Source organism: Syngnathus floridae, chromosome 12, assembly GCF_059516105.1.
Source record: "Syngnathus floridae isolate MCC-2025c chromosome 12, RoL_Sflo_1.0, whole genome shotgun sequence".
NCBI classification, from domain to species: Eukaryota; Metazoa; Chordata; class Actinopteri; order Syngnathiformes; family Syngnathidae; genus Syngnathus; species Syngnathus floridae.
Genome location: NC_142424.1, coordinates 2813996 through 2830836, shown reverse-complemented (window position 1 = coordinate 2830836; position 16841 = coordinate 2813996). Strand labels below are relative to the sequence as shown.

Genomic DNA, 16841 nt, shown 5'->3' with positions numbered 1-16841 from the left:
GTGAGTGTTTTTTTTTTGCCCAGTCCGGGTAGGGGTGAGGGTAGATTGGTGAATGTCACAAATCTTCAACTAACACCATTCCATCTCTTTCGACTTCGTTTTACGCTTGTAGACCACTCGCAATCGTTTTAAAGCAATCAGAAACTCACTTTAGGTGCAATCTTTCCAACTGTGCACACTTAGGACTTTTCTGGGTCTATTTTGGGGAAGGATTTTTTTTTTCCCCAGTACGAGTATTATTCAGTGGTACACCAATGCCGATACCGAGTACCGATACCCCTACAGGTAGTACTTTTAATACATAAGATTTACTCCCCAAAACAATTTCCTATATATATATTCCAATCTAAAAATATATATATAAATTCTGATAAAATATATTTTTTAATTAAATAAATAATAATAAATGTCAGTGTTGATGTATAGATGTCATTGCTTTGAAATGCTTTTATGACTGGTTGTCATGACAACGCAGCCGTACGCCTTCATTATTTCATTATGTTATTATTTAGTGCACCATAGATCAAGATGGATTGAAATGTGTCACATGCAAATTTGACTTGAGAAAAAAAGAATGCAGTCATGCAGACACTCGGGGAATAATAGCAGGCGAGAAAAGATTGGCAGCATGTACACACCTACTGTCATATGCACCCATTTGACACAAAGACGTCAACAACAAAAGCTGACAAGGCTGATTCAAACTTTTGTTCCCAAGGAAAAAATTAACGCCTCATCTTGAGACGTTTCGTACTCTTTCCTCACCAAATGGGCAAGTTTCATCTTAAGCCTTTTGATTTCGTCCTTCAACAAACTTTCAAGTGAAATTTAAGGGCAAGACGAAGTGTTTGAAATCTTCCACTGAAGTAAACAAACTCTAATTATCTTATTTGTTGCTTGTCAAGCCTTATTTTTAAAGAATGTTTTTTTCCAAATGTGAAGGACATGCTTTCAGTTCTTTAAAAAAAAAAAAAAAGGAGACCTTGAATGTCCTTCTTTGACAACAATGAGGCAATATTTTTGTATCGGGTGAGTCATGTCGAATGTTTATACAATAATGGATTATAATCATGACAAAATAAGCACTAACATAACCGAGTCTATATATATTATATAAAGAGACTAAATACTTAATTTAACATGTTTTGAATGGAATGACCACTTCTTGTAACTCACTTGACAAATGCATGCAAGTTCTCTGCAAGCTAGTAATTTTGTGTGCGGTGTGGTTGCACAATTAAAGCAACCTTCTTATTGCCCCGTGTGTGGCGTAGGGAAAAAAAAACACACTTTACACGCGAGCCAACAACAGGATTTGGTTCTGGTGGGCCACTCTGTAAAAAAAAAAAAAAAAAAAAACAACTAATAAAACACAAGGAAGGGAATTAAAATCTTGTCAGACCTCCTTCGGTGCTGCATCTCAAAGTTATGCGGTATAATACGTGGAAAATCTGCGTTTAGTGTGAGGTTAAATTGACATCTTTGGGTCTTGCAGGTAAAATTATAAAAAAACAAAAGCATGTTTGGGATTCAGAAGCTGAACTTTGAAAATATAAATCGGAAAAGCTGCGCTGTATCAAATCCCATGTTGCTTGTTGGCTTTCTCTAAATGGCTGGGTGTCAGGCTTTGTGTTAGAAAGATCACATTATCATGAACAGAAAGGCAGGAAGACACTTCAATACACCCGTCATTAAAAAAAAAAAAAAAGAAAAATCGGATGATAACAAAAGTCGATTCAAATTGTGGTGAGCCTTGACAGCGTGCTCCCCATTAATTAAATAGTCAGTCAAATCAGTCAATGAAAATGTTCTTTTATCATACTTATAATGGCACATTCCAGTTTTGCATTTAAATTGAACTACATTCATGTTACTTTTTTATAAATATATGTAGATGAGGTTTGTCAAGATCACTAAAGGCGATTCCGCCCGTACGATTCGTCGTTGATTGACAGATGCCACCCTCCGCTGGAAATTCCTAACGACTGTCACTTTGCATCTCAAAAGAATAAAACCCAAATCTTGTTTTGGGCGTGTCTCCATTTTAAAGGATCAACTATTTGATCCCCCTCAGGGTAGTTATGTCCTAGATGATCTTTCTGCATGAACTGATGAAGCCTGCTCAGATGAGAGGTGAAGCATCTTCTTAGACAAGCCAAACAGTGGTGTTGTGATCGGTTCCAACCCCTGAGAACACAATGACCCGAATGAATGTGAATATCCACAAAATTTATTTCTGGAACCTTTTATCAGATACGGAACGTCTAGTCTTATTGTGTGTGTTCGGTTTAAAACCCACAAGGATGTCACTGGTTGCGTGACCCCCCCCACTCAACATGGCACAGCCTAACAAAGCTGCCAGGACAAAGCACTGAATAAAAACATTTTTTTTTCTTTTTACTAAACTTGAAGTGAGAGCTGTAAATATTCATGGATATGTCACCGGGGGGGATGTTGAATAGCTGCGTGGCTGACTGAGCTGTGAGCGAATATGGCGATGCATGTTAAACTACTCGAGCAGACTAAGAAGTGCAACTGCATTACCACAAGCGACGTGTCACTTGGAATAATGTCACGATTTCCTCCATGTCCACTTTATACATCTCCTCAAATGCCTTGAGAGAATTAATGTCATAGTTTGTAAATTAATTATGTTTGCTAAGGCGGTTTTGGATACACATACTCATGTATAGATATGTTTTTATTTATTTATATTAATTCATATATATATATATATATATATATATACAGGACTGTCTCAGAAAATTAGAATATTGTGATAGTTTTTTATTTTCTGTAATGCAATTAAAAAAACAAAAAGGTCATACATTCTGGATTCATTACAAATCAACTGAAATATTGCAAGCCTTTTATTAATTTAATTTGTGTTTTTTAATTGCATTACAGAAAATAACGAACTTTATCATAATATTCAAATTTTCTGAGACACTCCTGTGTGTGTATATATATATATATATATATATTTCCTAATCGAGTCGACTCTAATCAATAAATACTTCCATTTCTTGAAAGCATAAGTAGTAGGAGCTTAGTGAAGGTCTAATATTGCATTTATCCGCCTTAACCTGACAGACTCAACACTTCTGTCAGTTCAGTGTCAGCAGGGTTCTTTGTTATACGGCTTCAAAACGACATTCGCATCCCGAGCTCCCAGCATACGACGATACTGTGGTCTCTTAGTGTTAGCTGCTAGCAACTGTTTGAAAGCCAAACTCTGACAGTTGGGGAGGAGGAGAAAAAAAAAAAAATGAGGCCAAGGATGCTTTGTAACATCTCCCTTTGTAGCTTCAGCCACTGTTCTGCCACGAACAAAGTAGCAAAGTGTGGCTGCAGATAACCGAGCGAGCGCCACAGTCGAGTTGGCATTAGTGGACCGCCGGCGTCAGAATGTGCAGACGAAAAGAACATTAGCGTTTTAAATAACTAATACAACGTAGTGCAGTCAAAGGCATTCAAATGTCACAGGGGCTCCGATTCAACATTTTCCCTGTTCAAAAATTTAAATAGAATCCAAAGGTACTTTTTTCCCACCCCGACTCTCCATAGTTTATTACATCAAACAACAGAGTCCTGAAAAATGAGATTTGCCAGGATGGCAGCAGAAAATTTTCCATTGTGTGGGCTTATCATTTTGATTAAACGCTAACTGTAATTGGGCTGAGTGAAGCACCTTGGAGGAAGCGATTGGGCCGCACCATCCTCCCGACATATGGGCCAGCAAGCTCAGGCCTGAAGCTTGCCAAAAATGGAGATTACCTTGACAGTGCTACCGGCACTTAGAGCGGATTAGCTCATAATGTAACATTATCTCTTGGAAATTAATGTCCAGAGGATAAATCCCGTATTTGTGTACATATCACAAGGACAATGGAGTGAATGATAATAATAATTCTATGAAAGTTTTTTCTGGAAGTTATAAAACTCGTGGAACATAAAGCAGCTACTAGGATAATCATTTTCTAAACATTAGTGGAGAAACTGACGATAAAATTGCGACTATTAATTTCCCTGATAATATAAAACTACAACTTTGTTCAGTAAAAATAAGTGTACTAAAAGATTATTCCGAAATATTCTTTATAAAGCAATTTGATTTTATTATGCATATATAGATCAATTAAATCCAAGCAACACTTCTCATCTTAAGGATTTGGAAAGGATTTGTAAATCGTCAATACTTCTCTGACCTACAACGATTTAAGGTGGATGCTCGTATCCAGATCACACCGAGAGTCTTTAATTAAGGGATTGAGAGGTAACATTGGATCAGAGGCAAATGGCTCACCAAAGAACTGGCAAGAGAGATGAATGTCCAGTGACTCGCCAGAGTTCTTACATTGATTGCTTGGCAGCAAAAGTGAACGAGAAGTACTTTAGCAACTTTATGAATAATTGGCGAAGCGCATTAGCGCAGGGGAGGCGACCGTAGACCATGTCCGCCTTGGTGTGAATTCTCTACTAATGTTCTTCCGATACAAAATCACTTGTATTTCCTGTAAAAAGACGAGTGCAGGCTGGCTGATCTGAGAAAGGGAGGTGTGCGTCGCTGTGGGAGTGATCACAATCAACTTCGAGCACGTCTTTAAGAACCACCATCATTCTTGGAATGTTAAAATGGACGGACTGATGCTGGAATCAAACAATATGAATTATGATTGTTTCAAATGTGAACAAATTAGCCATGTAGCGTCACAGATGGGCTCCAATTCTACGCTCGGGTGTGTGTGACTGAGTATTTTCACTCTGTGGTTCAGACATTAAGGGCTACAAATGGGAACCAACAGCCGGTGATTACTAGCTAGGAAACCATGGACCACACACGAGCAGACTAAGTGTGAATGCTTTTGCGATAGATGTCATGGCTGTGCAGAATATTGGCAATGTGTGAACGCTGCCCTGTAAGAAGAAATAACCTGAATACTAAAATGGCAATATTTAAATGACGGTACGGAAAAATAAGAAGTCATCGGTAGTTTGCAAATCCTTAAAACTTGCAAAGACTTTGAACATCGTAACTTCTGTTGTTTCACCGGGTGTCAAGTAGGCACTCATTATTTTGTTTGAGCTTTGAAGAACAAAAGGATAAGAAGGGAAGAGTTGGAAAGATTTTTTTTTAAAATATGATTTTATAATGAATCCTTGTGTTTAGTTGCGGAAAATGAGGAGGATTTTGACGAACATATGCTTGTGTTTACATTTCTATAGTGTACCTGCATGTGATCGTTTATCTACTGGCTAGAAAAACAGTCGCACAAATACTATTGTGTTACTATACGACAAAAATGCATCGCATTACATTTGTCTCAAACACAACTGCTGGATCTGGAGACGAGGAGCACACACACAGCCTACAGTGTGTCTCCTGGGTCACATCCCGCTAGTAGAGAGCTCTCATCTTTGTCTGCCAACACTACACAAATACACAAAGGGTGTATGGAGGTGATGGTACATGTGTCTTGGTGAGAGTGCGGATTGCATTTGAATGAAAACCCCCGTCCTCCCTGGGGTGAACTGGAGCTCACAGACGATTCAGACTGAGCCATCCCTTTATCTATACAGATGGAGGAGCTTGTGCTCTATAATATTGTGCCAAAGCATGGTCAGGGCTATGCGGTCCATGGGAATGATGGTGAAAAAATAAAATAAAAAATTCCAGGCATTCGTTTCTCAGACAAATAAGAAAAAGGCGTAGACATGGAGTCATATCGATTAGGTATTTGCGGCAGATGGCGCACTCGCTCGACCATAGCGATCATTTTGTAGCTATTAAAAGAGCACTTAGTAGCTAATTACTGCAGGCTTTGATTAGCAATTGGTGAAAATTGAAAGTGGAGTATGACAGAAGCATCACTCAAGCGACGCTTGGTGATAGGCGAATTCAATTAGCAGTCCCAGTCCGTGAAATGTATTTAAGCTATTGTCCAAAGATAATATAGAGCAACTATCAAACTACAAAATACATATTCCGATTCTTCATTTATGAGGAATGTGCTTGTTTGTGTGTTTGTATATGATCTCAATTAAAACCGTTATATTTAGAGATGGGGAAAATGAAGCTTCAATTGTGCTTCATGAAGCAGTTGTTGCATTTTCTGACTCCTCACTGTTGATTTGAATTAAATCGTCAGATCAGAGAAAGCAAGTCAAAAACTACAACTGGTTCATGAAGCAAAATTGAAGCTTCATCTTCCCATCTGGTTTTTTTTTCGTTAAACAAACGACAGCTGGTGTAAATAAGCGACACACCGATTATATACTTCATGTCCAAGTTGGGGGCTTGTGCAATTTTGTCATGTTTTCCAGCTGCTGAGGCTCAAAAGAGTGAGAACACGCCTCAGCATAACAATTTTTCAAATTTCAAATATCAACCATGCTCAAGCCTGTTCTCATATTCCTAGTGAAAGTGTCGCCAAAAAATAAAAAATCCATGTGGCGGTAATCCTTTGATACCCATTGAGCCGAAATCTGGTGAGGTACATCGAGGTTGTCTGATATGTGGACATCTGTGACCATCTTATGTATTTGTGTTTAATTAGGCATTTAAGTATAATTAAGACTTTTGCAACAAAATATTTCCGACTGTGCATCTTGGGTTTGCAATAAATTAGTGTGACGTCAAACTGGCACAAACGGCTCACGCTGAGTACGATTTACTTTGCCAACTCAAAGATCTGCCATCTGTCATGTTCGATTGCATTAATCGTAGATCCCAGTCGAAGTACTTTGTACTGTCCTTCGTCTGTTGATTTTTAAAGAGGGGAGGGTCACCATAAAGCTTCTGTTTATCCTCGAGTCTATTCCAGATGACGTATTTTCGGCAAGCTAAATCCTTCTGAAAGCTTCGCGTGTTGACCATCCCGACGTGCGGGAAAAGCCTTTGGGCTGTGTCCACAAGCAGGTGTATTCCTAAAGCTTTGCATTTGATGCAATGTAAAAACCACGCGGCAAACTCGCCAAGAAGAACCAGGGATGTCGAAGAGCAAAGAAAAACAACACTCTTTAAAAGTTATTTCATCTCAATCTCGCTAAGGTCGCCTATGGCTGAATTTAGAATGGAATGTGTAGCAGCCATTACGGATTTACATCTCTAATGTTAAGAAGCGGAGAACGTGACCAGGCAATAAAATACGGTATAAGCTACATCACATAACATATTTTTTTTCCCATACATGAAGAGGATTATAAAAGTCTGTGAAATGTTCATTAAAAGCTATCTACGGGCACTGTTGCCGAGACCAATTACCCATTATTCACCACTGCCGCCGAGTGTTCACATATATAGAAAATGTGTCCATGTGGGTTTTTTTAAAAAAAAAAAAAACAGCTTTCTTCTTTTGGCACCTAATTAACACTGGATATTCTAAGATTCAGACTTTCTTGTTTGATGAATCATGAAACGTGCTTCCTAAAGAGCATTTATAGGTAAATATAGAAACTAGATTGATTTTTTTTTTTTTCTTTCTTCATGGCTCAATAGCAACTCTTATCTTTTGTGACCCTGAATGATTCCTGTCTGCTGTGAAATGTCTTTAACATGCAGCCGTGGTGCATTTATGATTTACATTCCGTCCTAGTGCTTTTTCCAAAAAACTAATGGCGGGGGAATTGTAAGACTCATAATGACATTCCATTTATTCCGTCGTAGATGACTTTTTTTTTTCTTTCATCCCCGCCACGTTTTGAACACCACTTCAATGTAGAACTTCCTTTGTCAAGCTATGGAACCTTCTTCGTCATATCTGATGCTTAACCAAATAATTTCCATTAGTCTTTAGATCGTGAAATATTAACAAGAGTTTTAAGTTGCAAAAAAATGATATAGTAGCGGAATCACGTAGCTTCTGGGGTGCCGAGTGAGTATTAATTATGCAATAGCGTCCTGACTGATATTCATTATTCTATGACAGCGGAAAGTCTCAGCGGTTGTTAATCAGCCTCCCACTCACGTTGTAATTCTTCTTTCTTTTCTGCGTGCCTTTTCTGTTGAACATCATCATTTCACTTGTACTTTGGGAAATTAAAACCTCTCAAAGCAATCCTGCTTCTCTGCGCTACCGCAGCAGCATCTGTGCTTTTTGGCACTCCCGTTCACTCTTTGCGTTCACTCGCCAGCCTTGATTGGATCACTTAGAAATAAAGAGTGTCCAAAACAGATTGCGCAATGACTCCAGCAGAAGGTCCAGGACTATCACTCTTTTGCCGAGTCATTTTGGGAGGGGGGGTGAAGACTTTTGATGACAGGGCTCTAAAATGCTTCCCAGCCAATCACGAGGCACGAAATAGTTATATCACGGCTAAAATTCGAGTGTGTGTACCTGAGTGTGTGTAATCCAATATGTCTGCAAGCCCTCGCTATTCAGCAGTCTGACCTTCAGTATGTTAATGATACCAATTAAAGCCAACCGACGTTAATTACCTCTGCCCCAATTATTATTCTCCCTCCTTCCCACTTGCAGCTCGACAACTAAACCCAGACAAGACAAACACACTCCTGTCGTTTTGTTGTGTTTGCGCATAACATGTGGTCAACATTCATCCTGACGACGGAGAAAGTTCCTCGGAGATGTTATGACATAAAGCGCTCGTTAAGGTTTGACACTTCAGCCACCATTTGCCATCGTGGCAATATATGTCATTACGTCCATCTTTAGGTGCTGTCAATAAAAAAAAAAAAAAAAGAGAAATTGCTTCACCGCAACCAAACTTTGACAGTTTGATTATTTGCCCACCACGGAGAGGAGCAGTTAATTGTGAAAGGCCGTCATTGGCTCGTAAAAGTTTAATTGGTTTACTCCCAATCAATTTATCCCTCGCACGATAGCTGTGACCCTGTCTGGTTTCATTTAGATATGGAATATAAATGTCAGACTCCGTGTTTCCTTTCACACCGGTTTGGACCAAGCCATTTATTGTGTACTCTCCAACGTGCTATTAAAAGGCTGGAACAAGAAATTCTCTTCTTTAAAAAAAAAATACGGGCAAGTTTTTCGGTGATGGAGAAAACATATCGCATGTGCTGTGTCGAAGTTTTATCTCGAGGTATGTTGTTCAGCCGCTGTCTGTTTTCAAGTGGCGCCTTTTTTCTCTCCATGCCTCAAACCGGCAGTCATTAATTCTGCTCATGCCAGGTAAATGAGGCATGCCAATGAGGATGCTCATGCAAAGCTTTTCCTCACAAAAGAGAGGCGCACCGAGCATGCTAATACAAATACGCAATGAATACACACACTCGACCACTAATTGACTTTGATCGAGCACTCGCCAACGTCCCTTAACTCTTACCGGCGCTGAATGGATCACCCGGTGGCCGTGATTGGTGACATGGAGCAAAACTAAAAATATATTGTTTGAATTTTTTGACGTACTTGTTTGATGAAAAATGGCCGTTTTGCACGTGATGGGCGATCTGGCGGTTTGTTCTTAATTGGCTTAATGGCGACAATTACTTCAACAGATGTATAGGTCAACACTCTGCTTCGACTTTAGAACTCTGTGCAGCCATTTCAAACAGCCGCTCGGTTAACTGTGAAATATATTCCGCTCGTAGATTATCATTTTAATTAATCTTGCTTACTTGGTCGTGTAATTTAAACATTTGCTGGGTTTGCTAGAGGGAGGAATGCAGAGGGGGGGGGGGTTAGACTGAGGATGGCAAGTGATGAGGAGCAAAAGAATATGGTGGCCAAATAATGTCACCTTCACACAAATAACACAATTAAGCAAATCATTTCTTAATAGTTTTAACATGACGGTTTGAAAATTCGAACCCATAATCAAACTTTAGCGTGCTTCACTCGCGGTTTTGAGTCAACAAATTAACTAAAACTGCTACTTCAAGTCGGATTTTCCAAAGTGCCATAACTCAATGTCAAGTTGAAGCGGGATAGGGGAAAAAAAAGGGAGTATTAATTTGGAAGATCAGGTTCCATGTCAGTCTAAAAAGGCAATTACCGTGTTCATTTCCGCAATATTCTCACCGCTCCCTCAGACCCCAACCTCGACGTTAACCTCCACAGCAGGGGTGTGATGCCATTCAAAACACTCGTGTGCCCCAAATGCTCGTTTGGATTTTATATTTCAACTATATGATTGATTTATCTTAATGTTTTCAGTCTAAAGTCAAAAACAAAAATGGCCTCACTCAACACGGATAGGGAAATCTTTCGGATGAAATGTATTATGTATGCAATAACACGTTTTCCGAAAATAGGAAGTGACACGGACATGATCATCACTTTGTTCTCAATTTTTTTTATACAACATTATAATCATGTTTTCAAGTCAAGCCTTTCTTCTGCCATTTGAATCAAATTCATTTGCAAAATCTGACATCCCATCTGTGCATATTTTACACTGCTGTACATGAATTGTTAAAGAGTCCCACCAGTATGAGCTCCATGAGTGTCAGCAGGCCGATTTAATTTTGAACTCTTGGCATCCCGTAGTTTGCACAGGAAATCGTTTTGTATCCAGGAAAATTTGATAAATCTCTTGGGTTGATGTTGGCTCTAGTCAAAACAGGACCATTTTTTTGTGGGTTTATATACAAAAAAAAAATCATCAGAAATCCCACTTGAATGTCATTCACTTTTGTAGCGCTCCAGTACGTCTCTTAAGCTGATTCCTGTCAACAACCACAGCTCTCTCAATCTATCTTACACAAACATAGTTATTACTCACTGCGGTGTGGCTAACACAAAATAGCACCAAAAGCTGAATCAACACAAACTTCGGCAGCGGTTAGCTTGGTGCTTGTCAGTAAATAGAGACGAGAGAGAACGCTTGGCTAGCACCAGCCGGTTATTAGTGGAGAAACAAAGGCGTCGGCCTCTCTAAGCAGCTATATTTTTTGTATTTTTATGTAAATCTCTGCAGTTTCTCATCGTTTCACACAGAAATGCTCTAATTAAAAGGAAATGTTGCATGTATGGCAAATAATTCCTAAATCCGCAGTTAGCGACTTGCGTCTGTATGATTATATTTATATATATATATATATATATATATATATATATATATATATATATATATATATATATATATATATATATATATATATATATATATATATCATTTTTTTCATGTTGATTTTCTAGCTTTCTCATACTAAATTATATAAATGTTCAAATGTCAACTATGTTGTTTGTTGATTTTATTTTGGTTCCAGCCAAACCCTCCTCGAAACATAACTGAGTATTAAAGGCTAAAAGCGGAGCCATAAACAAGGCGTTCGTTTCCAAATACAACACAACCAACATTTAAAGTTTCTAACTTTCGGCTTTTTCGTTATTTAAAAGAAAACACAAAAAAAATGAACTTTTCAGCTTTTAACCGAATCCAACTAACAAGAATGTGTCTTTGGGCCAAGTTATGTGTAATGACACACATGTGTGAAAGGGCAAATCTAACCACGGGGAGCGAAATGAGCAGGCTCTAGACGGCTTGACCTTTGAACTAAAACCAAAGGCTGGCGCGAGGGAGCCACCTCTAATGAAGGGCTTCAAGAGTGGAAACCGCTGCACCTCCTGTCATCTCCAGAAATCGCTCATCAAATGAAAAACCAGTGCGAACTTTTATTTTAAAGCCTCTATTTACTTCAATGAAGTTGCTTGAACACACTTTTTTTTTTTTTTTTGTCAACAGCCCCCACTTAACACTCGCGTTAACAGGAGGAATTCCAGACCATTAAGTAAGTTCACTCGGGGGTAAAACATCTCAATTTTCCTGCCAAAAATCAAATTCATCCAGTAAATTGTAATAAAAAAAATTAAAGTTCAGATTTTGAACAGTAATTTGGTTTTAAAAAATAGACACAATAGACAGATTTGACAGTCAGCAGATTTTAGCCTTTCTAAATCTCACCAGTTTCTTCTTCCAACCATTCCATTTCGGACCATTTTCTCATCGCAACGAAGCTGGTTCATTTAGAACCCCACCCAGAACACGCAAACCAGTTTATTTGGTGCACACCCAAGTTGGATTACTGTGTTCAAATCTAACCGAACCGTCGACACCACGCAGAAAACAACATTTTGTTCCATTCATAATAACTGAAGGCCGTGTGAAAACATCCTTAGCAACAATCAATTGACTTCACTCAACATTGAAACTAAGCCGACGAATAAATGTATGAAAGCTGAAGCAAATTATCGTACGTATTGACGTAATAAAGAGCCCATTCACACGACAAAAAAAAAAAAAAGCAGTCTTTAAAGTAGACTTTGCAAAGATTGTTGAAAAGTTATAGATGTTTCCATGGCAACCCTCCTTCCTTCGAGTGTAATCAGGAAAGTTTGCCTCAGTCATCTACCAGCATGCTGTACTCAAGCTCTAAAAGGGCAGCTTGTATTTTATTTATTTTATTTTTTCCCCCTTCTGATCTTGCTCTTTATTTCTTTCCACTTTCATTTCAGCCTTCTTATTTCAAACATCCCATATGCTGTCATTTCAAATGTGTTGGTTCTTTTTTTTTTTTCTCAATATCACCTTGTTTAATCTGTTTTTCACTATGTTTTGTTTTGCTTCACCATCTCTCTCTTGACTTTTGTGCAGCGCTAGACCTTACTCTTTTATATTAAAACTTCAGTGGGTGTTTTTTCTTTTCATGACAAAAAGTTGGCGTGTTACCGAGACCTTGCCTGACGAGCCAACTTGGCCCTTTGGTGACAATTTAGCTCTTAACGAGAGAATCATGCTGTAAAATCACAGATGATCCCACTTCAATATAATATGGATTTTTTTTTTGGTCTCCTGTAAAAAAGTCGAGACATATTCTCATCTATTGATTCCTCCACGTATCATTCTTCATGATTAACCCGTTCCGATTGCAAAGTATCAGTGTGGCTATTTACAACTCCGCACCACAAACAACTAAAAGATAAGCAGAGCTCCATTTTCCTGAGCTGCACAAATTAGCGTTGGCGAAGAGCGTTGGCTTGCGATAAGAGTCACATGCTAATTGTTCTGTGAAGTCGTCGACAGAGGCAGCGAGGCATTATTTATCTGGCTACATATCCGCTTCATGCGTCATGTCATAATTAACTCATTCACTACCGTTGACAGCGAAAGACGTCAACGTTCCATTTTTAACTCCGTGAGTTAAACTTTTCGCTTTAGGTCAAATGCTTTTCCCTTCTCTTTATTTCAGGGTTTAATATGCAATGGATTGTGGAGACAATTTACCACCCACCATTTCTCTGTATTTTTTTTACCTCATTTGTGGGGATTTAACCAAACTCTGAATTTATATTTAGTTTTTCTTTTATCGTCTTTTCAGGGCTAGGGTGCAATCTTGCGTTCTGCACGTAACCAACAAAGTCGTGTCAATCCACCTCAACAGATGGTGCTCAGTTGGAGTCCGAAACTAAGATGAAGTTCCACGCTGAGTCGGATGTGTGGTTGGAAGAAAAGAAAAAAAAAAAACAGTCAAGTTTGCGAGTGAAGGAGCGCTGATTTAATTTAGGATGTCGCTATGTACCTTCATTTCTTTTCACGATTTGGCCTACCAGACGATTATCATGTCCTAGTTTTCTATTCAGCGAGAAAAGTATTTTTTTTCTTTTCTCCGTCTTATCTTTTTGGGTCACTGTGGGTGTAAAACTTTAAGGCAGATTTCAAAAAGCTTCTTCACTCCTTTACAGTCACACCTTTCAAACTACATCAACTCCAACTCGTCTCTTTTTGGGATGGGTAGAAATTGTTGTGTCGATATGTTTGAAAGAAACTGCTTGGAATAATCAACCTTTAAAAAGGACTGCTGGATCTTTTTCCATTCCAGTCATTTCGTCCAATTTCTCATCAGTTTGATAAGAGGTGTGATGCAAAGCTGAGGTCTCCGTAGGGTTCGAGTCTTAACAGAGAAGTTGCCGGCCATTAATGAAACCGTTTATGCAGATGGAATCACCTACTGTTTCTGCCCTGCTGCGTCTTTTTCTGACATTTCCAAAATTGCTACGGCTATTATAGCATCCTGCCTGTTTCCATCTATCGTTCTCTTTTTCTTCCTATCTATTTAATCACGTCTTTGACTTTTACTCTTTGTCACGTCTGCCACAGCCTGCTCCTCATTCATATGTGGTTCTTATTTGTACTCCTACGTCTGATGCTGTTGCTGTTTTTTTTTTTTTTTCCCGCCTCTCACTCACCGCCTTTCCCTCATCAAGCACTTTCCGGCAAGTCATGTCCGCCCATTCCTTTCCCCCAAGACAGACTTTGCTTTTTCTCACCATGACCTCTTACTCGGCCTTCCATCTTTGTGTTATTTTTTATTTTTTGAGGTTGTCCTACTTGCTCCACCTCCCCCCCCACCTGTTCTTATTTTTTTTCATTCTCCTTCATTCACCTCACTCACAGTGGTGCGACGGTGCATCTCGTGGCATATAGTAGTAGATAGATAGATTGATTGATATCTTATTTCGAACACATCCAAAACAAAAAAAGAGATAAAACAAAACAAATAATACTTTAAAGTGCCATATATAAGTCCATACAACAAACAAACAAACAATAAACCAAAAAACTGAAAAAAAAAAATATATAGATAGATCTGTCTATTCATTTTGCGATGACTCAAAGTTATCAGTCGGAGAAAAAAAAAAAAATAAGCCAACAACATTCCCACCTCTCCTCGAGTTCACGCCTCTCAAATCAAAATCATTCTGCCAAGTGTGAGTCTTGTTGAGAATGTTATGTGACTCAGTGGCTGTGATTTAAAAGTGTGACTGATAGAGTGTGCTTCATGTCCCCTTAGCATGATTTAAAAAAAAGTATATACATATATATATATATATATATATATATAATATACGTATATACACACCATGTGAGCTACAGACAAGCATCCAGTAGGAATGAGTTGCAGACAGAAGAGGAATAAAGAGGCACAATCTATGAATAAGCAAAGTCCCAATAAAAGTCAAGGGGACATTTGGGGTTTACCGTCTTGCTGGGCTGCTTTCAACAAGCTCCATAAATCATAGCAACATCTTGCTGCGACATTAGCGGGAGGCAAGTTTTTCGACAAGATGACATTGTGATCCAAAAAAAAAAAAAAAAAAAGACGCACAATCAACTGAGCGTTGACAATGCCAAAGGTAAAACTCAAAGGCATATGAAATGAGCACTATAAAAAAAAAAAAAGGTTACCTTTTTGGAAACTACCCAAAGCACATTAATGGCTCAAAGTTGTTTCAAATCGTGAAGGTCGAACTTGTGTGTGTGTGTTCTTGCATCCTTTTTTTAAAAGTAAAACTTCTCGCGATATATTATGACCATTTTTTTTTCCAATTTTATATCCTGTCCTTCAATAAAAGGACTATCTTTGTTTTGTATGATGTGCATCCTGTAGTGTGTTTCAACAGGTGTGCACCGGCATATGCGCATCTTAACAATCGTCAATTGTCTCCCTGCATCTCTGGCGTCCTTTCATTCCTAAACACGCAGCAGGATATTGAACCGAGCGTCTGGCTTGGAGAGCCGGGGCGAAAAGATGTTCTTGCAAGATATAAATAGAAACCAGACCTTTTTCGTTTTCCAACTAAGACAATCGGAGCGGCGGCTTTGATTTTGACAGCTGATAGAATTGTGCTGTTGTCATTTGTTTGCTGCTTAATTATGCAAGCTGCTTTTTTTTTTGTTGCTTCTCTTTTATGTTCAAAATTCGAAGCTTAAATCCTACATTTGCTGTCATCTTTCAGATAAAGGAAAATACATCTGACTCCTAATTATCTTCCGGTATCCCCCGTTTGTTACGCAAGAGCAACACATTAGCTTTATTTAAACAATCGAAACATTTCAATAATAATGACATCTTAATCAAATGCATCATTTTAGTTCAAATCAGTGCCACATAATGAGATGGAAATGAATTTTGCAACAGTTGCGTCATCTAAATTATGCTAACACTATCCTTATCCAATTACTTCAGATGTAAAATCAATGTCGCAATTGCATCTGCTTTCAACATGGACATTCCAAAACCGTATTTTCCTTCATGTCCAATTTCGAGTCAAATATTTACCAGTCTTTCCACATCGAGATGTGTTTTTTTCCTCCATTCTTATTGGAATTCTAATTGCGAAGAAGATTTCTAGCGTGTCGGGCATAATTGAAGCTGACAAACAGCATGCGTTAAGCTAATCTTATTCATAATTTCACTTGGGCTTTGATGGTCCCCATTGATGAAGACCTATTCTGTATTTAATGGCTTGTTAGTGGTTTGGTGCAAAATGGAGACTCTGAAGTTCTGTAGCTGCTATTTTTGTAGAGTGAGGCTTTTTGCGTGCAGTACATTTTTTAGACAAAAATGAACCTAAAAAATGGACAAAAAAATATATATATATAAAAAAAATGGATGAAAAAAAAGAATAAAACAGAAAATAAATAAAACTAACTACAGTCGATTTTCAGCATTCTCTCCGATGCATTCGTCGAAAAGACTCCTCACTATTTCCAAAGTCGGAGCGTTGTTGTTTTGACTGCGCGACCTGTTTGTGTCTTTCTAATTTAAAAGACGCAGCGGGATGTCTGATGTGCTGCCAAAAAGCTCAGCAGTGTCACATCAAGTGTTTGTCTCACAGGATAGTCTTTCACTTTATTAGGGAGCCCGTGGCACCGCTGGATTACTGGCAGACGACCGGCGTTTTCCATTTTAATGTCAACCGTTGCTCATAGAAAGTGAATGAATATACTATTGGCAAGTGAGCTACTAATATTTAAAAAAAAATTGGAATGCTATTATTCAGCAATGTTTGAAGACAAAATGACCGAGCGGCATCGGAAAGGCGATTTAGAATACGGAGTCAAAAAGTAAATGTCAGGAA

The 16841-nt window shown here is 38.5% G+C and overlaps 1 protein-coding gene across 1 annotated transcript in view; it reads left to right on the top strand.

The window, feature by feature from the left end:
- Positions 1-16841, top strand: part of cntfr (ciliary neurotrophic factor receptor) — a 148376-nt gene that overhangs the window by 28360 nt on the left and 103175 nt on the right. The window lies entirely within an intron of this gene.